General features: G+C 40.2%; 1 protein-coding gene and 1 pseudogene across 3 annotated transcripts in view; both read right to left on the reverse strand.

Moving 5' to 3' along the window:
* The window catches only part of RSU1 (Ras suppressor protein 1), a 191,303-nt gene that overhangs the window by 51,856 nt on the left and 113,383 nt on the right, over positions 1 to 26,064 (reverse strand). The window lies entirely within an intron of this gene.
* Positions 1,642 to 6,475, reverse strand: LOC116645685 (annotated as a pseudogene). The gene has a single exon (XR_004301993.1). The product of XR_004301993.1 is annotated as an ADP-ribosylation factor 1-like (transcript).

Genomic DNA, 26,064 nt, shown 5'->3' on the forward strand with positions numbered 1-26,064 from the left:
ACCTCACTGGATACTGGAAGTTATTCAAAAGCTAGTAATTGAAAGAACCAGGCAACATTCTCTATGTAGTTATCCTAGGTTAGATTTTTAGCTTTATGGGGGTTTTTTGGGTAATTTTTTAATATTGCCACACTTTAATCATACTCAACAATAAGAACAATTCAGTAAACAATTTTAGAGCTTACTCTTCTCAATCAGATTTTTGTGTGTGCATGCACAACTGAGAGTTTGGAAAATTCTCATTCTTCCTCTCCCACAATTTCCTCCAGCTGCCCAGGGTCACCCCCACAGACAGCTCTTGAACCCATGATCATCAAAGTCGGCAGTCCTCCTTGACCCACGCCAAGGCACAGCGTGATCGTCCACTGGATTCTTCTTCTAGCGGATAATCGGGTATTGTGCTATCATTTCTCTTCATCTCAAACACAAGGAGTTTTAGTGGCTTATGCCTCCTTTTCCTTTCCTCTAATCACTGTGCATCTTGGGTTTTTTTGATTTTTCATTTTGTATGCCAATTCGTCAACTTCAATTACAACAGAAATAAAACCACAATATATGTGAGAAGACTCTTCCTTAACGTTGTCTTTTGAATTATCTACTCAACTTGGGGGTTGAGATTTAAAACAACAAAACTGGTGTCATCTGGTAATGTTCTAGATCTTTCTCAGCAGATCTTTCTTTCCCCTTGAAAATATAAACCAAGTCTGTCCCCATGTTCAAGATTTGATCAGAGAATATTTTGGCATCAAAGATAACTTGGTGTTTATTAAGAAAGCAGAGTAACTTTTTGGTTAAGTTACTTTTCTCCTCACATGTAATACAACACAAGGAATGTCAGACTTTATTTGGCTGCCTGGGTCTCTGAAGGGAATGAGATGATAAGTACGTGAGAATCCCTGCTATTCTCATCCTTCCCCACAAACAGTACTGTTCTAAATTTTAAACTTGTCAAACTGGTAGATATAAAATGGTATCACTGTGGTTTTAATTTGTAGTTCTCTGATCACTAATGAGGCTGATTGTGTTTCCTGTTTCTTCACCGTTAATGTTTCCTTTTCATTGAAATGTTTATTCATACCTCTAACCTAGTGTTATTTTATTCATATAATTTCTTTATCTGTTTTAGATACTAATCCATCCTCAGCGATATGTGCTGCAGATTACTTCTCCCCACTGTGGCTTCTCTTTTCAATTTGTTAAGCATATCCTTTTGATAAAGTGAACATTTATTTCGATACAGTTGAATTTATCAATTTTTTTTCCTTTGCACAGTTTGTGTTTTTTTGCATTTGGTGTTAAGAAATGCTTTCCCCTCCCCCCCCCCTTTTTTTTTTTGCATTCTGGGTTTCTTTTATTTTATGAAAAAGCTGATTTCAAATCTACATTAAACGAAGCTGAATACAAAGTCTTCGTGCAGGAGGCCTGGTGGTCTCGTTTATAAAAACCTATGACCACTGTCCTTAGGTCTTAAAGTTTCAGAAAGGATCCTTCGGATGGCTTTGCATTTGCATGTTTCAATGCCAGAGTGCAGGGACAGACCCTGTGTCCGTTGGAAGGCCTTGGTCAGCCCCCAGAGTACCAAGTCACCTCCGCGGTCACCCTCAGCTAAAGAAATTACGTCCACAAATTTTCCACTTCCCGTTTTTTTTTTTTTTAAATAGTTAAGAGATTTTATTCTAGTAGCTATAATTACAGTGCTCATTTGTCGAAATGAAAACTGAAAACGAGTATACAAAACAGTTGATTATTAATCGTGTGTTGAAAGCAGTAAGAGGTTCCACAACACCAAATAAACCAGTTCTGAGGATTTCCCCAAGATAAAGTTTAACAGCTCCAGCTTCTTCAGTGTTTGTCAAAATACAAAAGAAAACAGTAGAGGTCGTTGTTTCGATGGCAAATCCGACCCTTGCAGGCTGAGGGAGTGAAAGCACATGTAGACAGGAGTTCCGGGGGCTGAGGCTCTAGGGTGATGGCCCGCCCACCCGCACTCCTGCTGGTGAGACCCCAGGCAGCCCGGAGCAAGCCAGAGTGCCCACGCCGACCCAAGGGAAGGCCGGGGTCCCTCCAAGGGGTCCGTGAGCAGTGACCGCAGCCCCCAGCCTGTCTCCTGGGCGGCTGTGTGAGCACAAGTACAAGCACAAACACTAGGGGATGCGGGATGACCCGAGACAGAGCGAATCATAGGGACCCTATCGTGACCATGCAGAATGGACCGTGGCTGGTTCTGCCCTGTCTCACGTTCCCGACAGGAAACGGATCACTGGTGGACTAGACTCTGGCCGCCACTGCAGAACCGACACTAGGCGTGTTTCTCCCTTCTGTGTGTTCAAGTGTTCTCCTTATCTTGTATTTGTAACGATTTTAAAAATGCACTGAGTTCAGGTTAAAAACCAACCACCAAAATGGATCTCAGCACAGATCTAACGCCCAGAGGAGGCGCACCAGGCTGGTGGGACACAGCGACTCCCGGAGGCCCCGCGTGCCTAACATCCCTTCTCAGTACTGAACAGTGGGCTGATTCTCTTTTCACAATTAAAAAAGCTGAGTAATATTGCATAGGAGTACCAGAAACTTCCTCGTTGGGAACAAGAACTATTTACATTAAATAAAAACCCGGCTGCAGGCTGCGTCTGCACATGTACAGCATGGTGAAGCACACTGTGACCGACCATGGAGACAGCTTCTGGCACTCACACCACATGAGAGTAAAGCAGGGTGGAAGGAGGGGCGGGGGCGTGGCTCACTTCTGGTTCCGGAGCTGACTGGGCAGCCAGTCCAGTCCCTCATACAGCCCATCCCACTGGTGGCACAGGTGGCCTGAATGTACCAGTTCCTGTGGCGCAGGGACTGCGCCCCAGCTTGTCCGTGATCTCAGCCGCGTTCATGCCGCTGGGGAGGTCCTGCTCGTTGGCGAACACCAGCAGGATGGCATCCCTAAGCTCATCTTCTGCCAGCATCCACATGAGCTCCTCATGGGCCTCGTTCACACGCTCTCTGTCGTTGCTGTCCACCACAAAGATGAGACCTTGTGTGTTCTGGAAGTAGGGACCCCACAGAGGTCGGATCTTGTCCTGGCCACCCACATCCCACACGGTGAAGCTGATATTCTTGTCCTCCACCGTCTCCATGGTGAAGCCTATGGTGGGAATGGTGGTAACGATCTCACCCAGCTTCAGTTTGTACAGGACGGTGGTCTTCCCCGCAGCATCCAGGCCCACCATGAGAAGGCGCATTTCTTTTTTGCCAAAAAGGCCCTGGAAGAGGTCTGCGAAGATATTTCCCATGCTGTAGGCGGGTGGGAGCAACACTGGCCAGAGAAACCCTTGGTGGCGGTGGCAGCGGCGGCGAGGCTACTGCTCTGAGCCAGGCGTTGGTTTCGCTCCCACCTCCATTTCCCAGTTTTGCCTCAGGTCTTAAATTTGCAGCCTCATCTTCATCAACAGTTTCCATCACGATGTGTGTGATACAGTCTGATACACGTGCATCCACACATACAGCTAGAGAGCATTCAGCAACATCACCTTTGTTGTCAGTTTCTTCCTTCAGCTCCCAGAGAGGCTCTCTCTTGCTCACTCACTTCTCTTTTTTTTTTTTGGTTCATTGAAAATTCCATAGTTTTGCTTTCCTTTTAAAAGTTGGTTTCATGATTTAAAGATTCAAATATTTAATCTACCTGGAACTGATTTTCTTTACATGTCACAATCTGGTTTCATTTTTCTTCCTCCACGTGTATAATCCTGCAACTGCATTGCTAATGGGACAGTTCCTCCTCTTTCCACTGATCTGCAACATGCGTGCTGCCATAAACCAAGTTTGCACGCATGCATATATCATGTATGGGCTTTCTATACAGTTCCAGTGGTTTCTTTGTCTACACTAATACCCTAATTCCTCAGTCTTCATTACTCTTCATTACTCATACTTCATACTTCATTACTCAAGGTTTATAACAGACCTTGATCTCCATAAGGCAAGACCTCTCATCTCTCCTCTTCTGGTAATTCCTTAGGAAGGTCTTGGTTATTCTTGACCCTTTGCTTTTCCAAACAAGAAACCAGAACTAGCCTGTCAATTTGAACTATCTTTTCTCTCTGGTTCCTTTAACGACTCCTCTTCTGTCTTTGATGTCCTGCCCCCCCACCATGATATGTCTAAATATGAATTTGTGCAGCCTGGTATACAGTGTATCCACTCTATATGAACATGCTCATCTTTCAACATTTCTGGGAAATTCTATCTTTACACACTAAATAACTTTACAAGGATGTCTGCAGAGCAAACAACCTTAGAAGATAGAGTCTCCCCCTCTGGCACAGAGAGCAGATCTGTTTACTTTCCTGGAGATAAAATAATGTCTCTCTTTGCTGGCCAAAGAGCAAATTTGCTTACAGTCCATTTTAAAAGACTGGGGTCTCTGGATGTGCCTCAGACTTCCTGCACAACCCACTCTGCCTCACCCCCATGTGACTTGGGGAGCATGGGGAATAGGCTTGAACATATAGCTCAGGATGCTTAATGCACTGTAATAAAGTCCTTTGTATCTGGCCCTGAAGTCTTGCATCTTCAAAGAGCATCTGCGAAACTGCAGCAAGCTTATTAAAATAAAAACAAAATTTTCATTATTTATTCATTAAATTGTTATTATGATGAAGTTTCAAGACCCTTCAATTCTTGACCATTCCCCCCATTTTCAGTATTTTAACATTTGGAATTCCAAATTGACCTGTGTTCCATCCTTTCCTTCTCTCATCCCTACATCTTACTCTGGACTATTTCTCACCTCCTTTGTCTCTCTGGGCTTCATGTGGGGTGATATCTCTCGTGATCTTCCAATCCATTCATTCTCTCCTCAGCTGTGTGCGACCCTCTACTTAACCAACCTACTGAGTTTTTATGTCTCATGATTCTATTTTTTTCCTTGTAATTCTATTCGCTTCCTTTTCAAATCTTCCCGAACATTTTGGATGGTCTCTTATTCCTGCCTTGATTTTTTTCTTTATGTACTTCCCGTGCATGTGTTTCATATTCAAAATCAGCATTCCAGTGTCCTTAGGGCATCAGGGACCTAGTCTGTTTACTGTTTTTGTTGACTTTGGTGACCTATGGCTTGTGTTATTCCCCATTTGGTAATTCCTGGGTTGCTGTATTGGGTATTCAGTATTTTTTATGGTAACCCTGTATACGCTAAATCTGGAGGAATTTTTGAGGGAACTGGACTGTTAATGCTTTCCTCCAGAGAGGACTTAATGCTTATATCTAACAGGTACCAGAGGGTTCTGCCAGCCTGGACATGTGTTATTTAAATTTTTTTAGGTTAGGGTTTCCATGACCCTCTAAGAATTGTAAATTTATACCCCAGACTCATCCAAAAATAAGCCTGTAGTAGCAGACTGTCAGAGGAGATGATGAATACAATAACTATTTTTCTTCCACTTAGAGCAACAGGAAAAACCATTTTCCTCATCTACTCCCTTTCCTGGTGAGCTCAATTTTTTTTCAGCTCTCACTTTCTCTGAGGGTATACCTCCTTGTGAATGTTCTCACTCTGTGAGAGTGTTTCAGTTTTGGGCTTCCAACATTACCCAGACCCCAGACCTCTTGATCTCTTTTTGCCCAAGGGAGTTAAGCTGTGAATTCCTTACACAGGTATGGCGAGTAGGGCAGTCCTGGCCTTTTTACCACACCCCTTCGGTTTCCAATTACTATATAGACTTTTTGCCCCTTTGGAGATTTCCCTTACTCTCTTCCAAGTTCAACAAAACATCTAAAAAGTCAGTTTCTCGATTTATTCTGCATCTAGTCTTTCATGGTGAAAGGGCTTTCAGAATATCTGATTCCCATACACAATCATTTCCATGTTTTCTTTTTTGTGCACACAGCCAAAAAATGGGCAACTTTTCCATTTTGCAAGTGCCTTTTACAGATGCTTAAAATGAACTGACCATACGAGGCAACAGAGATTCTGAAATAACAGCTTTTCTGTAAACTAGAAATTTAGACCAAAAGCATTCTGCAGCACTCATACAGCTGATACGATCTGATACTGGTATAATCTGATACTGCATTTATCAGACTGACATTTGTATGTTAATAAGATTAAGGCAAAGCATTTTCACTGACCATTTTACCACATGTACCCATAGGTAGCACTTTGCTTTGAGAAATATTGGGTGAATTTTTTGAATGAATTTCTGATGGAACAAAAGACTAGAAATCCTTGTGTTCCAATATTTAAGAGACATCATGAACAACTACCACATACTTGAAAGAGAAGTTACCTTAAATTTTTGTTGAATAATATAATATAGCTTAGCTTCTTACTGATTCCACAAAGACTTCTCCATGTTCACTTCCCTAATAAAATTACACTGCCACTTTTTAAACCATCCTTCATGTATACATTCTAACCTGTCTTAACTCTCTCTTTTTTAAAGATTTTATTTATTTATTTGACAGAGAGCAGGAGAAAGAACGAGAGAAAGCACAAGCAGGAGGAGCAGCAGAAGGAGAGGGAGAAGCAGACTCCCCACTGAGCAGGGAGCCTGATGTGGGGCTTGATCCCAGGACCCCGGGACCATGACCTGAGCCGAAGGCAGACGCTTAACTGACTGAGCCAACCAGGCGCCTGTAACCTGTCTTAACTCGCAAAAGACTCTTGGGCATTTTAATTTTGGCAATTTTTTGGTCACAGCTTTAGAAGTATATTTTTGGTTATTTGACAAAATTAAAAAAAATCCGAGAATACAGAGAAGGAGAATCAATAAATGAAAATCCTGTTGAAATTCTGTGTATGTTTAAAGCAAAGAAGCTTCAAGACTTCAATTAGACTTTCTCTGATAGTTCATATGCTAATTCCTACTTATTTTAATTAAAGAAAAAACTGGAAGCACTTTTTCTTGCCATTTTGAAATTAAAAGACAAAATAATCGAAAAAATCAAGCCGAAGACTATTCCGTGGAGTTAAAGATAAGATTAAATTTGATGATAATCCTCCACAACTAAGATGCTGGCTATGGTGATAATTTGGGGCGCATCTCTCTGCAATCCCTCAAAAACCCCTCTAAGTTTGAAAGGATGAAAGCATATTGACTCAGTATAAAAAAAAAGAAAGGAGCCAGAAATCATGATATAAGGAAAAGCCCACTCAGGTTCCTTGGACTGTGGCCTGCACTTCACGCGGCCTGGACACCTGTAAGCATCTGCCAGCCACCGCGCTCTGTGCCACGACGAGGCTAGCAGACATGTTCACTATCCTTCTGAACAATTTAGTCAGGACAGTCCATGCAAAGGCACCCTGCTCTAAACAAGGGGCACTATGTGTTCACGAACAACGGGAGGAGAGAATCATCTGTAACAGTCTAGCTGGTTCTGCCCCTTTTCATGCCCTCAGAGAGGAGAGTCTTTATCTTGGGAAGATGAAGGGATTGAATATAAAGATGGATTACTATTTCAGGTTATAATTTGCTTATTTGGGGATCTACTTTCTTAAATGGAAAGAGCGGCAAGCCGCATCAAGACTTTTTGAACATTTTCCTCCTAATGCTCTTGATAATGGGTTAAAAATATTCTTCAATTAAGCCTCCACACCGCTCTGCCAGAACCAGCGCGGGACCATTAGCTCTCCCACGGTGTGGCACCGGAGGCTGGTGGGCCGGGAGCTCCGCTGACAACCAGAAAAGTCACAGGAATCGCCACTCGCCGAGCAGAACAACGACCTGTGTCGTCGGCATACAAAGGTCACCCGTTGGTCTTTCTTAGTCTCACGCGTGGTCTCCGTGAAAATACAGAAGAAGGAACCCACAAACTGGTGTGCCGACAACCTTTTAACTTGAAGCACACATACAAAAGTGCAGCTGAGCCTGAAGGCGGTGGAGCCCCTAAACCCATGCTGTTAACGAGGTGAAATCACCTCTTTTCATTTTCGCCTGTCAGGAAGGGCTGGTCCCAGGGCCAGGGCGGGTAGGACCTCTAAGAAAAAGAATGCCCAGGTGGGCAGTGGGGTGGTTCTGGGAGGTGGTGGGCAGTGGCGCACTTTCGAAGAAGGGCAAGTTCGAGTACTATATACACTCCAGGAGTCCCAAAAGGGACGGGGGGTTAAATGTGCCTTCATGAACACTGTTTATGGTACAAACACTGACCTTTCCTTTACTGAGAATTTTATAGAACCCACTAAAATGTAACAGCTCAGAAGCATCTAATACATCTCCTTTAACACATGACTCTGATTTATAAGGAAGAAAGGATTCATTTTCATGTTAGAACTTTATGAGATCTCCAGGGAAATTCTCCACAACTTCACAGACATTCCCTGTTCCCAGGGCTATAGCGATTGTCCCGTGGAGGCATTCAGATAGAGCTGCTCATGCTCGCTGAACACAGTGCTAGCTCGGGGACGGTCAGTTGTTTTCTCCATGACTCTTGGGTGTATAGAAAGCTATTTCTAGAGGATTAACAACAACTAGGATGCCAAACCAAGAGGAGCAAGGAGGTGTTATATACTGGATAAGAAGCCACATATATAAACAATGACATCTAGGACAGGTTCAATGAATGTTCCTATGGATCAGCCAGTGTTTCAAAACAGATGGAGCACTCAACTTTGAGCCAGAAGACGTGGCTGGAGTCTGCTATCCTAGCTGGGTAATCCTGGGGAGGTCACTTAACCTTTTACAGCTGTGCTTTCCACCCATACAGAGAAGGGACTAAATTCGATGGTCTGAGGCTTCTCTGAACTCCAGTATAATTAATATTCTAATCTAAAAAGGTTTTATTCTTCTTTCCTAACATCATCCTCTAAGTTTTTACCAATTTAGAGACATGTTATTGGAGATTAATATCTCTTTATGCATATTCTTGCTAAAACCATAGCCCACACTTCGTGGCATTCCATGACATGGTATTATGATTAACACTATTTATTCATTGACATTTATTGAGTGTTTACTATGTGTCCAACACAGTTCTCAGTACTCTACATGCATTATCTCATAGAATCTTCTTTAACAACCCTATTAGGCAGACACTATTATTCAACCTTCCAGAAGAGAGATAATCAGTGCTCCAAATTTTAAAAAATAAATCATAAGTGGTGGATTTAGGATATGAAATGAAGGTAGTCTGACTCCGGAACTCACCATCCCAACTACACTGTCACACTGACTGACCACAGCAACACCCTACTCAGCAAATAATATCTAAAGCAAACACAGTTCTCCCTAAAATCTACATGAAGATTATGAACTGCTACTGTTTCTCTACTATCCTGAAGAATTCACATCTTGTCCAAATTTTTAGGTAACAGGAATATTTTGATACCTAAAGATTGATGATACAGTACCTTTTCATATTAAATAAAGAATTCTGTCTGAAATATATCCCCTAAAGAAAAAAAACCTTGTAATTTTCCTATGGAGATAGATGATTTTTTCTAAAACTATGTAAAAGAACACATTAGGCAAAACAGAAATGATAAAATATGTATTTGGGAGATGCTGATACTGAAAATATTCCATGGATCATTCTAAAATTTAGACAAATTTCTATTACCATGCCATGATAAAATGGACAAGATAATATATTGAATCAAGGAACAAGAACTCAACAGTTCATCTGGGCAGCTACGCAGTTATGAATAATTTTAATAAATATGCAAAGCTGGTATTCTGCCACATAAAATAGCTAGTCAATTGTGAATCTGAAATATATTTTTAGACTATAATGTGTCTGTCCTTGGAATTAAATAATTGATTGTCACTTTAATGAAGACTACTATTTTTGATTTTAGGATATCTGCATTTTGTCTTGTGCTTTCTTAAGATTAATTCTGGTCTCTTCACCATTTTAACTGTGACTATTTTATAGATTAATTTTATAACTCGATTTTTATTCTACAGCTAGGTTCTTGCATACCAGAATACATTGCTAATCACTTGCCAAATGCATCTCTATACCCTAGAGATAACACTGCTGAACTAAGTTCAAGGATATGATTTGAAATAATAAATCCTATCTGCACCACACAAAATATATACAAGACGACATGGAATACATGTAGAAACAAATGCATCTTAAAGACCAACTCACCTCCTGCTGTAATTGAATAAGGACATTAACAACGACACCTTCAAACTACATGTTATTTTGAAAATATTTACCTTAGCCTTTCCTAATGGTCCGTGCCCAAGAGACTAGTTCAGAGAGTTACGTTAACTACCACAGTATTGTAAAGACTCTGGATCTGTCTTGGTCTCAAGGATGAAACCAACACTTAGCAAGGAGGAAGCTTATACTTTAGCTGTCTATCTAGTTAAGAAATCAGCTCTGGAGGGCGCCTGGGTGGCTCAGTTGGTTAAGCGACTGCCTTCGGCTCAGGTCATGATCCTGGAGTCCCTGGATCGAGTCCCGCATCGGGCTCCCTGCTCGGCGGGGAGCCTGCTTCTCCCTCTGACCCTCCCCCCTCTCATGTGCTCTCTCTCTCTCTCTCTCATTCTGTCTCAAATAAATAAATAAAATCTTTAAAAAAAAAAAAAAAAGAAATCAGCTCTGGAAAGCAGTAGATTTTCCCAGATTCGCTTTTCTAACTATATTCAGTATAGGTAACAAAAAGAAGTAAGGAATAGAAGTTAAAAGCCTTAAATACCAGATGAGACTCTGCCTTGTGGTCTTAAGCTAAGTGACCTCTAAGCCTGTTTATTATAATTAAAGCCACTCCATTAATGAGTACTTACCAATGGACATGAACTAGTGTGCACCATGTGTGCATTCTCTCACAGTTCTTATAACAGTGCAACTGTACTACAGTGTAGTGCAATAGTATAAAAATACTGTATTATTAACTCCACTTTACACATGAAAAAATATATGCAATGAGCCTGCTTGATGTTAGGCACTTAGAAGCTAAGCAAAAATGATGAGCCAAAAGACTTAGGATCTCAGCCCTCCTAAAGGTTACCAATACAGTAGGAAAAAAATGTATTATATAATCAACATTACAAGAGCAGTGAGTGCCAAGATAGGCACAAGGTATCCTGATAATAGGTGAGGACGGTGAGTTGAGCTCAGATTTGGAGTAAGACCGTTTGAATTCTGGCTCTAGCATATATAATTATATCACTGGGCACTTAGCTTAAGACCACAAGGCAGAGTCTCATCTGGTATTTAAGGCTCTTAACTTTTATTCCTTACTTCTTTTTGTTACCTATACTGAATATAGTTAGAAAAGCGAATCTGGGAAAATTTACTGCTTTCCAGATCCCTGAGATCCCTGTATTTCAGTTTCTCTCTCTGTAAAATGCAGATTATAGTACCTACCTCACAGAGTTGTAATGATTAAATAGTAAGTGTCCAATGAACAGTTGTAGTTGCTTTCTGCTATTGTAATTATTTGACCTTATTGAGGGGTGAGGGCAGTGGGGAAGGTAGACTCCTCACATAAAGGAATCAATGACCTAAAATCTACAGAACAGTGGGAATTAACGAGTTCGTGGGGGAGGATGGGTGCTGGGTAAGAGAAATGTTTCAGGCACTTGAAAAGGTTCAATAAACACACTATGATATTAACTAGCTAGGCTATCTTAGATCATTTAATCACTTGGGATTCAATTTCATCATCTGAAAAATAAGGAGGGGAAATTAGATAATCACTCTGATTTCATAATCTTTATGTTTCTATAAAATTTGAACACAGTAAAGCAAAACATTGGAAATATAGGTCAGCTGAACACATTTTACTCCTTTCCCTAGTAAGGAGTAGGGCCAAAAAGGCCTTAGATGAAAATTTTAAGAACAGTCCCACTTTATCTCCTTTCTACTCCCCTTGTTCTGATCTCCCTCATTATTAACTTTCCTACATCTGTAAATAAAAGGAATCACACGGCAGTAACCTTGTTTCCATCTGTGAAGGTGGTTTACATTTCTCTAACTGCAATGTCAATTTTCTCTTTCAGGAGGATCATCCATCGACATGATTCCAGGCAGCTCTGTCTTATCAAAAGGACTGCTGTATATAAATATGGCTGGATGTTTAAGTTTAAGTTTATATTTACCAAACTGCTGATATAACATATATTTATGACCAATTTTTCCTCCTTAGTTGGCAGGCTAGTGTCTAATTAAAGGAGGGGTCCAGGGAAGACTCAGCCAAAAGAAAGATGAACTGTAGCTCCAGCCTAAATTGGATTCCTAAATTCTAGGACCATAAAACCTCTTCCCTAATAGATCTCTCTCCATTTAGGATTATCCAGAAACCTCAAAATCAGGGTACATAAGACCAAACTCATCTTTCACTCCCTCCTGCCTTGACTCTCACCCCTTTCCTCCCATGTCCCCTTGGTCAGCACCGGTCAGGCCCAAGGAGAGCCCTGCAGGGACCTTTCAGCTCCAGACTGTGGACTGAAATGAAAGAATCTTTTACATCTTGAGTGGAAAACCTGGGATCGAGGGCATGGGATCTGAGCTATTTTTATTTTCTTTTTTAAGGTAAGTAATGTAATATGGAGCTTACCAGGCACTATCTCCACAATGATACTATGATACAGGCACTCATAATTCTATATTCTATTTAAAATATTTTCAACTTTATTTGGAAAAATTTTATCCATACTCAAGAGTCGAGAGAATAATATAAGTTCCCATGTACCCACCCATCCAGCTTCAAAAACTATCTACTCAGGGCATGTTCTATTTCATTCATTTTCACTTCTACTTACCCCCTTCCAACTCCACCACATTATTCTGAGGCAAATGTGAGAAATTATATTAGTTCATTCATAAACATTTCAGTATATAATCACCAACTATGACCAAACCTAAAAATTCCTTAACATCATCAAATATCCAGTATTCAAATTTCCTGATTATCTAAAAAAAAAAATCTTTTTACATTTTGTTTGAATGAGATTTTGTAAAAACATGTAAATGTTTTAATAAACTCTAGTTATTCTTACTGATATCCAAACTGTCCCAGATTTGGCCAATGGGAGGCTTGCCTCTTCAACCTGGCTCTCGAGTTCTTTTGACACAGTCTTTTATAGCTTCCTTGCTTTCTAGATTGACAGGATATTACAGCTCAGTTGTATATTCTTCTGATAAAGACCTGGAATTAGCCTTATTTTTTTTTAAGCTCCCAGAGTTCTTTTAGTGATAGTATTTAAATATAATAATCCAGAGCCAAGAGTGGTATTGCTAGCACTTTGAAAAATGTCATTGGAATTTTGAATGGGATGGCGTTGAAGGTATAGATTGCTCTGGGTAGCATAGACATTTTAACAATGTTTATTCTTCCGATCCATGAGCATGGAATGTTTTTCCATCTCTTTGTGTCTTCTTCAATTTCTTTCATGAGTGTTCTGTAGTTCCTAGAGTATAGATCCTTTACATTTTTGGTTAGGTTTATTCTGAGGTATCTTATGGTTTTTGGTGCTACTGTAAATGGAATCATTTCTCTAATTTCTCTTTCTACAGTTGCATTGTTAGTGTATAAGAAAGCAACTGATTTCTCTGCATTGATTTTGTATCCTGCCACATTACTGAATTGCTGGATGAGTTCTAGTAATTTGGGGGTGGAGTCTTTTGGGTTTTCCACATATAGTATCATGTCGTCTGTGAAGAGAGAGATTTTGACTTCTTCTCTGCCAATTTGAATACCTTTTATTTCTTTTTGTTGTCTGATTGCTGTTGCTAGGACTTCTAGTACTATGTTGAACAACAGTGGTGAGAGTGGACATCCTTGACGTGTTCCTGATCTTAAGGGAAAGGCTCTCAGCTTTTCCCCATTGAGGATATTTGCTGTGGGTTTTTCATAGATGGATTTTATGAACTTGAGGAATGTTCCCTCTATCCCTATACTCTTTGAAGAGTTTTAATCAGGAAAGGATGCTGCATTTTGTTAAATGCTTTTTCTGCATCAATTGAGAGGACCATATGGTTCTTCTCTCTCCTCTTACTATGTGTTCTATCACACTGATGGATTTCCGAATGTTGAACCACCCTTGCATCCTGGGGATAAATCCCACTTGGTCGTGGTGGATGATCCTTTTAATGTATTGTTGGATCCTATTAGCTAGGATTTTGTTGAGGATTTTGGAATCCATGTTCATCAGGGATATCGGTCTGAAATTCTCCTTTTTGATGGGGTCTTTGCCTAATTTGGGGATTAAGGTAATGCTGGCCTCATAGAATGAGTCTGGAAGCTTTCCTTCTGTTTCTATTTTTTGAAACAGCTTCAGGAGAACAGGTATTATTTCTTTTTTGAATGTTTGGTAGAATTCCCCAGGGAATCCATCAGGCTCTGGACTCTGTTTTTTCGGAGGTTTTTGATCACTGCTTCAATCTCATTACTGGTTATTGGCCTATTCAGGTTGTCAGTTTCTTCCTGTTTCAGTCTTGGTAGTTTACAGCTTTCTAGGAAGGCATCCACTTCTTCCAGGTTGCTTAATTTATTGGCATATAGTTGTTAATAATTTCTAATCATTGTTTCTATTTCCTTGGTGTTAGTCCTGATCTCTCCCCTTTCATTCAAACAATCCTAAAATTTGTATGGAATCAGAAAAGACCCCGAATTGCCAAGGAAATGTTGAAAAAGAAAAACAAAGCTGGGGGCATCACGTTGCCCGATTTCAAGCTATATTACAAAGCAGGGATCACCAAGACAGCATGGTACTGGCACAAACACAGACATACAGACCAACGGAACAGAATAGAGAGCCCAGATATGGACCCTCAACTCTATGATCAAATAATCTTCAACAAAGCAGGAAAAAATATGCAATGGAAAAAAGACAATCTCTTCAATAAATGGTGCTGGGAAAATTGGACAGCTATATACAGAAGAATGAAACTCAACCATTCTCTAAAACCATACACAAAGATAAACTCAAAGTGGATGAAACACCTCAATGTGAGACAGGAATCCATCAAAATCCCAGAGGAGAACAAAGGCAGTAACCTCTTTGACATTGGCCACAGCAACTTCTTTCAAGATACATCTCCAAAGGCAAGTGAACCAAAAGCAAAAATGAACTTTTGGGACTTCAACAAGATAAAAACTTCTGCACACCAAAGGAAACAGTCAATGAAACAAAGAGGCAACCCACAGAATGGGAGAAGATATTTGCAAATGACACTACAGATAAAGGGCTGATATCCAAGATCTATAAAGAACTTCTCAAACTCAACACCCAAAAAACAAATAATCAAGTCAAAAAATGGGCAGAAGACATGAACAGACACTTCTCCAAAGAGGACATACAAATGGCTGACACATGAAAAAATGTTCCTCATTACCCATCAGGGAAATTCAAATCAAAACCACATAGAGATAACCACCTTACACCAGTTAGAATGGCAAAAATTGACAAGGCAAGAAACAACAAATGTTGGAGAGGTTGTGGAGAAAGGGGAACCCTCTTACAATGTTGGTGGGAATGAAAGTTGGTGCAGCCAATTTGGAAAACAGTGTGGAGGTGCCTCAAAAAATTAAAAATAGAGCTACCCTATGACCCAGCAATTGCACTACTGGGTATTTACCCCAAAGACACAGATGTAGTGAAAAGAAGGGCCATATGCACCCCAATGTTCATAGCAGCAATGTCCGCAATAGCCAAACTGTGGAAAGAGCCGAGATGCCCTTCAACAGATGAATGGATAAAGAAGATATGGTCCATATATACAATGGAATATTACTCAGCCATCAGAAAGGGTGAATACCCAACTTTTACATCAACATGGATGGGACTAGAGATTATGCTTAGTGAAATAAGTCAAGCAGAGAAAGTCAATTATCATATGGTTTCACTTATTTGTGGAACATAGGGAATTGCATGGAGGACATTAGGAAAAGGAAGGGAAAAATCAAGGGAGGGGAAATCAGACGGGGAGATGAACCATGAGAGACTATGGACTCTGGGAAACAAACTGAGGGTTTTAGAGGGGAGGGGGGTGGGGGAATGGGTGAATCCGGTGATGGGTATTAAGGAGGGCACGTATTGCATGGAGCACTGGGTGTTAATGAATCATGGAACACTACATCAAAAACTAATGATGTACTGTATGGTGACTGACATAACATAATAAAATCAAATTAAATTTAAAAAAGTGGTATTGCTAACTGTGCTGGTCATTTTTTTTTAGGTCTCTTTGGTGGGCAGAACAAAGAAATATTTTTTTAAAGGGAAAAAATATCATGAGAGTTTATTGTTCATTTCCAATTCTAATTCATGATTGTAGGATTTAACGTCTCTAATTTTTTATCTCCTTTCTCTTTTGCTGAATATCATATTCCCTGATGACATTGACATAATTACTCTTTGCTTTATACTATAATAAATATAGAATCATGTCAAAAACAATGAAAATGTTATTACTAATAAGATATCTGAAAAGGTATCATTTTTTCCAGTTCTTTCTGTAACTGGAGTTTAATCCAATAGAATGTAAAACCAAATCACTGTATTTTCAAGGCATTTAAAACTATTGAAATAGAACTATTACCAAAATGTACATAAAATATAAGTTCATTTAACAATGTAAGTTCATTTAACAAGAATTTAAAAATGAACAGTCATGTCCCCATCACCCAGGATGAGAATGAAAACAAAGTAGAGCCATTATCCCTGAAATCCCCTCCCTTTCCACAAGAGTTAATCAGTATTCTGACTTTTTTTTTTTTTAATTTTTTTTTGTTTTGTTTTGTTTTAAAGGTTTTTTTTTATTTGAGGGAGAATGAGAGAGAGAGAGAGCACATGAGAGGGGGGAGGGTCAGAGGGAGAAGCAGACTCCCTGCCGAGCAGGGAGCCCGATGCGGGACTCGATCCAGGGACTCCAGGATCATGACCTGAGCTGAAGGCAGTCGCCTAACCAACTGAGCCACCCAGGCGCCCAGTATTCTGACTTTTGTAAGATACTAAAAATATCCAAATAATCATGAGATGAAAACTATAGTGTATGAGATAATTACGGAATTTTAATTCAAAATAATAAAAAAGATGTAAAATAACACTCAGAGAAAAAACAGGATTAAACAAATGAACAGAATATAAGTTAGTTGCAGAAGAACTACAAGAGGCTAAAACATGAATAAACAGAGTCCCAAAAAGAGAGGCAAGGTTAGGGGACAAGGACAGGGACGGAGAGTGGTTGGTAAAAATATTTGTAAAAATAATGGCTGAAAATTTTTAGATTTGATAAAAAGTATAAACCCACAGATCCAATAAGCTCAGCAAACCCCAAGCACAAAAAAAAGTGAGAAAAACCACACTAAGGCACATTAAAATCAAACTGCTCAAAACCAGTGATAAAAAGACAATCTTAAATAAAACAGCCAAGGCGGGGGTGGGGGAAGGGTTACATACACAGGAACACGAGAAATACAGCAGATTTCTTGTCAGGAACAATGCAACTGAGAGACAGTGGAACAAAAACCTTTAAAGTACTGAGAGACAAAAACTCTCTATCAAAGATTCTACGCCAGTGAAAATATCATTCAAAAAATAATGGGGAATAAAGAGTTTTCAAGATCTAGGAAATGTAAAAGAATGCACACATGGCAGGTCCACATGGTAAGAAAAGCTAAGGGAAGCCCTTCTGAAAAAAGGAAAATCATACTAGATAGAAATACGGACCAAAGGAATGGAGGGCACTACAAGTGGTAAATATGTCGGGGCGCCTGGGTGGCTCAGTTGTTAAGCGTCTGCCTTCAGCTCAGGTCAGGATCCCGGTATCCTGGGATCGAGCCCCACATTGGGCTCCCTGCTTGGCCAGAGCCTGCTTCTCCCTCTCCTGCTCCCCCTGTTTGTGTTCCCTCTCTAGCTGTCTCTCTCTCTGTCAAATAAGTAGATAAAATCTTAAAAAATAATAATAAATAAATAAATAAATAAAAATGGTAAATACATAACAAAATGTAGAAGATGCTTTATTTCTATTTAGATCGCTACAAAGGCTATTCTGATAAAAATAATAAAAGTGTAATGTGGAGTTCAGAACAATAAAAGTAAAATGAATGGCAACAGAAGCGTAAAGCCTAGGAGATGAGAAATCAAAGTATATTACCATAAAGTTTCCCCACTCTATGTGAAGTGATATAATGTCACTGTGAAATGTCAAAGATGTAAATTACAAACACTAAAGCACACCCTAAAATTAAAGAATAAAAGATTACAGCTGATAAGGCAACATAAGAGACAAAATGATGTCCTAAAAAATATACAATCCAAAGGCCAAAAAAAAAAAAGTAGGATAAAAACAGATGGAATAGGAAAAAATACGTATACTAAGGGAAGAGATTCAAAACTATATCACTAATCACGTTAAGTGTAAATGATTAACATACCCCAATTCAAAGACAGATTGTCAAATAAGAGGAAAAAATGGGTCCAAACTACATGCTGCCCATAAGAAACTCACTTTAAATATAAAGATATAAATAAGTTAACAAAAAAAGGAAAATGATACCATGCTAACATAATCAAAATAAAAAATGGAGTAGCTACATTATTATTTGACAAGGTCAATTTCTGGCCAAAGAATATTCGTATGGCTAAAGAATTTCACTTCATAATGAAAAAGGAGTCAATTAATCAAGAGGATGTAAACAATCCTAAATATTTATAAATCTAATTACAGAACCTGAAACTACATGAAGCAAAACTGATAGGATTGAAAAGAGAAATAGACAAATTCATAATTATAGTCTGAGACTTATACCCCTCTCTCCATTATTGACAGAACAAGTAGACAAGGATATGGAAAACTTAGAACCATCAACCAATCTGCACCCAAACAGTGCAGAAAATATTGGGTATGTATATGTAAAAATATGAACTTTCATCCACACCTCACACCATATAAAAGATTAACTCAAAATGCATCATAGAACTAAATGCAAAACCTAAAATTATAGGGGCACCTGGGTGGCTCAGTCGTTAAGCGTCTGCCTTCGGCTCAGGTCATGATCCCGGGGTCCTGGGATCAAGCCCCACGTCAGGCTCCCTGCTCAGCGGGAAGCCTGCTTCTCCCTCTCCCACTCCCCCTGCTTGTGTTCCCTTTCTTGCTATGTCTCTGTCAAATAAATAAATAAAATCTTAAAAAAAAAAAAAAACCTAAAATTATAAATCTTTTGGACTAAAACAAAGGAGAAAATCTTATTAACTTAGATTAGGCAAAGAATACTTAGCTAGGACACCAAAAGCAGAATTCATAAAAGAACAAATTGATAAACTGGACTTCAACAAAATTATATGGTTTTATTCTTCAAAACACAATGCTAAAAGAATAAAAAGACTTATCACAGAAAGGTAGAAAAGCTTTGCAAAGTACACAACCGATACAGGATTTGTATCTAGAACATATAAAGAATCTCAAAGCAATAAAATGAACTATTAAAAACGGACAGATTTGAATAAAAATTTCACTAAAGAAGATCTAGGGATGGCTAAAGCTCAACATCATTATTCATCACTATAATGGAAACCTACTAACTGGATAAATGTGAAAAAAACTGGCCACAGCAAGGGTTGACAAGGATATGGAACAACTAGAACACTCAGACACTGCTGGTTGGTATTTAACATGATACCACCACTTTGAAAACAGTTTGGCAGTTACTTAAGAAGGCAAATCTATACTTGCCATATGATCCATCCATTCCACTCCACATGAAAAAGGATAGCGCATGTCCGGAGACTCGCACACAAAAGCTCGTCAAAACTTTATTTGTAATAGCCCCAAACTGGAAACCACCCAAACATCCACCAATAGGCAGCTGGATAAACGAACTGTGGTATACTCACTCAATGGACTGGTAAGCAGTAAAAAACAAAACAAAACAAAACAAAAAAACTATTGCTACATACGACAACGACTCCCAAAATCACGATGCTGAATGAAAGGAGCCAGCTTAAAACAAAAGGGTACACACTAGATGTCTATATATAATACGTCACAAAACACAAACGTATAGTTAGGAAGAAGATCAGTGGTTGCCTGGAGATGGGGTAAAAGGAGTGAGGGGCAAGAGGGAGAGGTTAAGACAGGGGCACAAGCAAATTTCTGGATATGACACGTAGGTTCACCGTCCTGATTCCAGTGACTAATTTACATATGTACACCCACGTCAAAATGTATTAAGTGATATACCTTACATATGTAGTTTATTGTATAACAACTGCTCTTCAATAAAGACGTTAAATTAAAAAAAAAAAAATCCAACTGGCCCAATGTCACAAAACTAGCGGAAGGTGTTAAGGGTGGGATTTGAACCTAGGGAGCCTGCCTTCAGAGCCTATGCTCCCATGCACTGTCTCCTGCATGCCTCCTGGCGCTAGCTTATTCTTCAAAGCTACACCTGCCTGATGCTGGGACTAAGCCCTCCTCTCCCTGGGTTCCCTCCCAGGTAGGACCAAGAGACAGGTCACCATGTATTGACATTTCCTTTGGCGGGTATTTAGAAGCTGTTTGGGTTCGTGGAAATGCTTCTCCAGGGACCCCAAGTTCCACTGGCACAAGTGTGCGCCTCCAGACGCTGGCGAGGCTCTGAGCCCAGAGGCTGGGGGAACCTGGCTGTGGTTCTATCAGCTGCTCTGACTGGTTCTCTTTTGTAATGGATGCAGCAACATTTATGTTCAAAAGCAGGAACTGGGGAATGATGTACACGGAGTGGTCACAATTCTTCCATTCATTCATGCACTCTCTTATTTTTTGTGGTGCACACAATTAAAACGAAGTCACACTACTGCCATATCTTAGGACAAACCCATAAAATGCCATCTTTTTCTTCAACATATTATTAACACTAGAAATTTGATCAGGAGAATTTTGTTTGAAATATACAGAATTAATGCAACCTGTGAGAAAACTGAGTCTCACCCGTGGAGGCAGTGTATTGACGGGATCCTTCTGTGTGCAGACAAGCCAAATATTTCTTTAAGCATGCCGCCACTCTTCGCCCTTGTTGTCAACGGGTCAGGGACACAGGTGAGGGAGAGAAGCTACCGCAGGCAACCTACTGCAGGATGTGGCCGCTTCTCAGGGCAGCTGATGAGGACTCCTCTGGCTGTTCCCCCAAAGCTGAGTGCCTACTGAGGGATTCCCTGTCCCCTTTCATGTCTAGGTTCTTAGGTTCAGAGACTGAGTGCTAAGTGGTTTTTCTGACTTGTCAACAAACCTTATTTTGAGGGTGGGGGGGGATGGGGAGGAAGAACTATCTCGAATTCCCTCCCCTCTGCTTTGCTATTTATTTCTAAGCAATGACCCTAGTTCAAAGCCTGCCAATTCACCTTCTACAGATTCCTTCACACCATCATGATGGAGGATGACAGCCACACCTGCATCGTGGGGTGATGCTCAGCGGCTGATAGCTAGGTTCCCCCCACACCCAATCCCCACAGGGGTATTTGTTAGAGGATGGAGGCCGGCTGATTCAAAAACAGGAAGAAAAACAGGCTAACAGTCTGAGTCTAGGTCATTCCCCCCCTAACCGCTCTTATTTTCCCCCCCCCCCCCCCCGTATTACCCTCTAAAATTCCATGTGTGTGGGGTTTCTTTCTTTCAAAGCCTAGCTAAAAAGAGCTACTAGGTTCAATGGGGAAGAGCTGGTCAGGGAAGGGTGCAGCCTTGGAAACATCACAGAAACATTTATGGTGACAGAAGCGACACTAATAATATCACGAAATCTTAGCAACTCAGACATGAGAAAAAGGGAAATACTTAAAAATGTGTGATGGATGCGCAACAGAAGGTTTTTTTTAAAAACATTCCTCAAGCAGAAACATTGAACCTGCAGGCCACAACATATCCTTGAAAGAACAACTCTCATTCATCAACTATTTTGAGAGCTGAGCAGGGGCCAGGCACTGTCTGAGGTTCCTGGTGACACAGCAGTGCACAAAACAAAGTCCCAGCTCTCGGGGGAAGCCCCGTTCTGGAAGGGGGCAGATGAAATACAGGCAGGGGTGGATGGTGGAGTCTGTTTTAGATAGAGCGGTGTTAAGTGTTTTGTTGTGATGACGTCTGAGCAAAAACTTGAATGGGATGGAGGACAAGCCAAATGTCATCTGGAAATTGAATACAAAGAGTAAAACTATTTGTGTTAAAAGACAAATAAACAAAGAGGAGACACACATAACTTCAAAAGGTTTTCCTGGTACATTTTCCCTGCTTCAGTGTTACGGTCTCCTAAGGGAATGGGATTCTATCTAGAAACCGGGAGATCTACACCTTTGTATTACTGAGTGGCCCCCACTTTTGGTTTCTTAAGTATAAAACCTAGAAGGAAGTTACAATTTCTTTTTCTTTTTAGGTGCTCTGTGAGAGTGACAAGATTTCCTAAGCTTACACACTTAGCAGTTAATTGCAGAACACACAAGACCAGGGCCAGGAAGAAAAGAAAGTGAAGACATGCCAATGTGGGATCACCAGTCACGTAAACACACGCGTGCTTTAGGATGTATAGCTTGCCGGGAGGAGGGGGGAACTGGATTAATAAACTCCAATCATAGAGTAAAGCCGAAACAAACTTAATGATTCAGGTAAACTGGAACCATCAACAAGAATGCATGCTCCTTTGAATACAGGTTATTTTTCTGATTTGTGTCACCCCAGTGGCTGGCAGATCTCATGTCACTCTACCCTTGACGCTTGTTTGAAAAATATGTACTTCTGGACCCTCAGTTTTTGCATGCTAATGTTAATTTTCCACTTAAAAGAACCAAGACTCCTTGGAGAAAAGTCAGTTCTTTGTTGAGAATTATAACCTGGGACCAGAGCTACTAAGAAAACTAAGACACAAAGAAGAGACCATGGGGAAAACTTGGGAGGGTTCGTACAAGCCAATCTGATTTCAGTCACTGGTACAAGTTGAGCAGAGAAAGGCAGGAGTCCACACTGATGCCCAAAGAGATCAATAATATGAAGTGTGGTAGAGAGAGGCCTTTGAATAGGTATTAACTGACTAAAGTCCAACTATGGAACAATATAAACGTGTAGCCCACAGTAGATGAATACACACCCACTGAACCAGAGGGGGTAGCTGGCGAGAAGATGGATTTGTGTTTGTTGGGCCAGACCCATGCACACAGGTGGATGTTAGATCAGAATCAGGGTAGAAGGAGGAAGACAGGTTTTCAGAGATGTGGTTTCAGGACACCTGAATGTTGTTGCCTGTGCCTTCACCACAGGATGGGGATATGGCCCTAAAAGGGGCTGGGCTTGATTTAAGAACCAGAAAAGCCAAATGATATGACCGTACCACAAGGCATCAAACATTAACGCCCCTATGAGAATGTCAACATAATCTCAGCACTTCTTCTTTTTCTTCCTAGATATGACTCAAAAGCAACAAGGAGAATACAAGATTAGTGTGCTTTTGAATAAGATGGATTGAGTTTGATTTCTGGCTCTACCACTCGGGTAAACCCTGGTCATTCTACTTCATCTGAAACTCTCTGTCTTCTCATCTGAAAGCCAGGTGAATACCTATGTCTGAGTCATGAAATTATAGGAGATGAAGCCTATAAGGAACCCATCAGGTCCTGAACCATAGCAGGAAGTCAGTGAATGTCAATTCTGTCTCCTCAGTGTAATGGAGGCAACTTCTCTCACTCACGAATCCACCTGGATGCTAGTCCATGAATAAAAGAAATGGAGGGAGGGGGGAGGGTACTGGACTTAATCATGTTCTGAATTTTTCTACAGAAGCTGCTCAAGATTCTTAGTATTTCAACCATAGTAAAACCAAAGTCGTTTTGTATAATGTATTCACATGGTGGTTTTGAAGGAGCATCTTCCTGTGGGCCATTATTTCTTTTTCTAACCATGTTTCAGTATAAAAATAATAAAGAATATTTTCATTCAATCAACCTAATGACCAGTAGTTTCCTTGTTGAGCTGTCTTAGTAATTCAACTTATTCAAAATAAAGAAGTCTGCTTCAGAAAACTAAAAAAATAAATAAAAAATAAAAAAATACAGTTCCAAGATTTTAAGTATTTCAAAACAAAAATTGTTATTAACAAAATTTACATTCCTTAGGAATTATCTAGAATTTAGTACCAAAATAAATTCGCTAGTTGAAAGACATTGTCTATTAAAAGATCACCACTCACGGAGTTTCTATTGAGAATGCACAAGAACAGATTAAAAATGCTCATAATCTCACATAAACAGTCTGAAACACATACGTCATTTTAGCTTACAGCCAAAAAAAAATTAAATGAGAGAGAAAAATTAAGACAAAAAATCCATATCTCTTGTATGGAAACCTGAAGCCCAATCTCATCCTCTCATACACAATGAACTCTTCCAACATCCATTCTTCCTCCTTTCAAACCCTCATGACCTTTCAAATATAGAAAACCTTACTTTCAATCACTTAAACTCTTAGGTGGGAAAATACACCTATTTGAAGATACTTAACACAAAAGTACATTTTGTTGTTTTTTCTTCCTTATTCTACTCTGTTACCTCTTTGTGAATGACTACCTTTTCCCATTTCACATTAGATTATGAAGGAAAAATGGACTGCTACAGATTCTTCCAAGGATACAGGAAAGCCTGATGTTATCTGAGACACACAAAAAATGTAAGATTTCACAATACTTAAGCCAAGAATAGGCATGATCACTGCATTAAGTGAGCAACCTTCCTTCAAGCTCTCATTTAGAGAGTCCCTTTCTAAGACTCAGGACCCTTTAAGAAGGTTTTGGCTATACTTGGTTAAACAGCATACCTGGTAAGAACGCTTCCACTCAATCTTGGCAAATGAATGGAAAAGAGCCATCACAGGGGACAAAACCAACTACAGGCATACGTTCCTCAGACATACTGAGGGTTTGGATCCAGACCTCTACCATAAAGCAAAGATTTATTTATTTATTTCAGTGAAGTGAGTCACACAAAGGTTTGGGTTTCCCAAAAGTTATGTTGACATTATACTGTAGTTTATTAAGTGCGCCACAGTATTATGTCTAAATAAATACATATTTTTGCTAAAAAATGCTGACCTTCATGTGAGCTTTCAGCGAGTCATCATCTTCTGGCTGGTGGAGGGTCCTGCTCCAATGCTGATGGCTGCTGACTGGTCAATCAGGGTGGTGGCTGCTCAATATTGGGGTGACTGTGTCAATTTCTTAAAATAAGACAGCAATGGGGGCGCCTGGGTGGCTCAGTCAGTTAAGCACCCGACTCATGATTTTGGCTCCAGTCATGCTCTCAGGGTTGTGAGATCGAGCCCTGTGTCGGGCTCTGTGCTCAGCACTGAGTCTGTTTGGGATTCTTTCTCTCCCTCTCCCTCTGCCCCTCCCCCTGCTCTATTTCAAATAAATAAATAAAATCTTAAAAAAAAAAAAAAAAAAGACAGCAATGAAATTTGCCACTTCAACTGACTCCTCCTTTCTCAAACAACTTCTCTGGATCATGTGATGCTGTCTCAGCACTGTACCCAGAGGAGAACTTTTTTCAAAAGTTAAGTCAATCCTCTCAAACCCTGCAGCTGCTTTATCCACTAAGTTTATGTAATACTCTAAATCCTTTGTTGTCCTTTCCGCAATCTTCACTAGATTCCACCTCAAGAAACCACTTTCTTTGCTCATCCATAAGAAGCAACTCCTCATCCGTTCAAGTTTTTTCATGAGATTGCAGCAATTTAGTGCCATCTTTAGGCTCCACTTCTAATTCTAGTTCTCTTGCGATTTACACCCCATCTGCAGCTGTGTCTCAGGAATGGGAGGCCTGAGGAGCAGGAGAGACACAGGGCACTGGCCAGCTGGTTGGACCAGGCAGAACACACAACGTCCGCCCATTAAGTTTGTGGTCTTACTTGAGCACAATTACACTAGTAACATCAAATATCACTGATCACAGATCACCATCAGAAATACACTAATAATGAAAGAGCTTGAAATATTGTGAGAAATACCAAAACGTGACACAGAGACAAGAAGTGAGCAAATGCTATTAGAAAAATGACACCAACAGGGGCGCCTGGGTGGCTCAGTCGGTTAAACGACTGCCTTCGGCTCGGGTCATGCTCCCAGGGTCCTGGGATCGAGCCCCGCATCGGGCTCCCTGCTCGGTG

Source organism: Phoca vitulina, unplaced genomic scaffold, assembly GCF_004348235.1.
Source record: "Phoca vitulina isolate PV1807 unplaced genomic scaffold, GSC_HSeal_1.0 scaffold33, whole genome shotgun sequence".
Classification (NCBI taxonomy): Eukaryota; Metazoa; Chordata; class Mammalia; order Carnivora; family Phocidae; genus Phoca; species Phoca vitulina.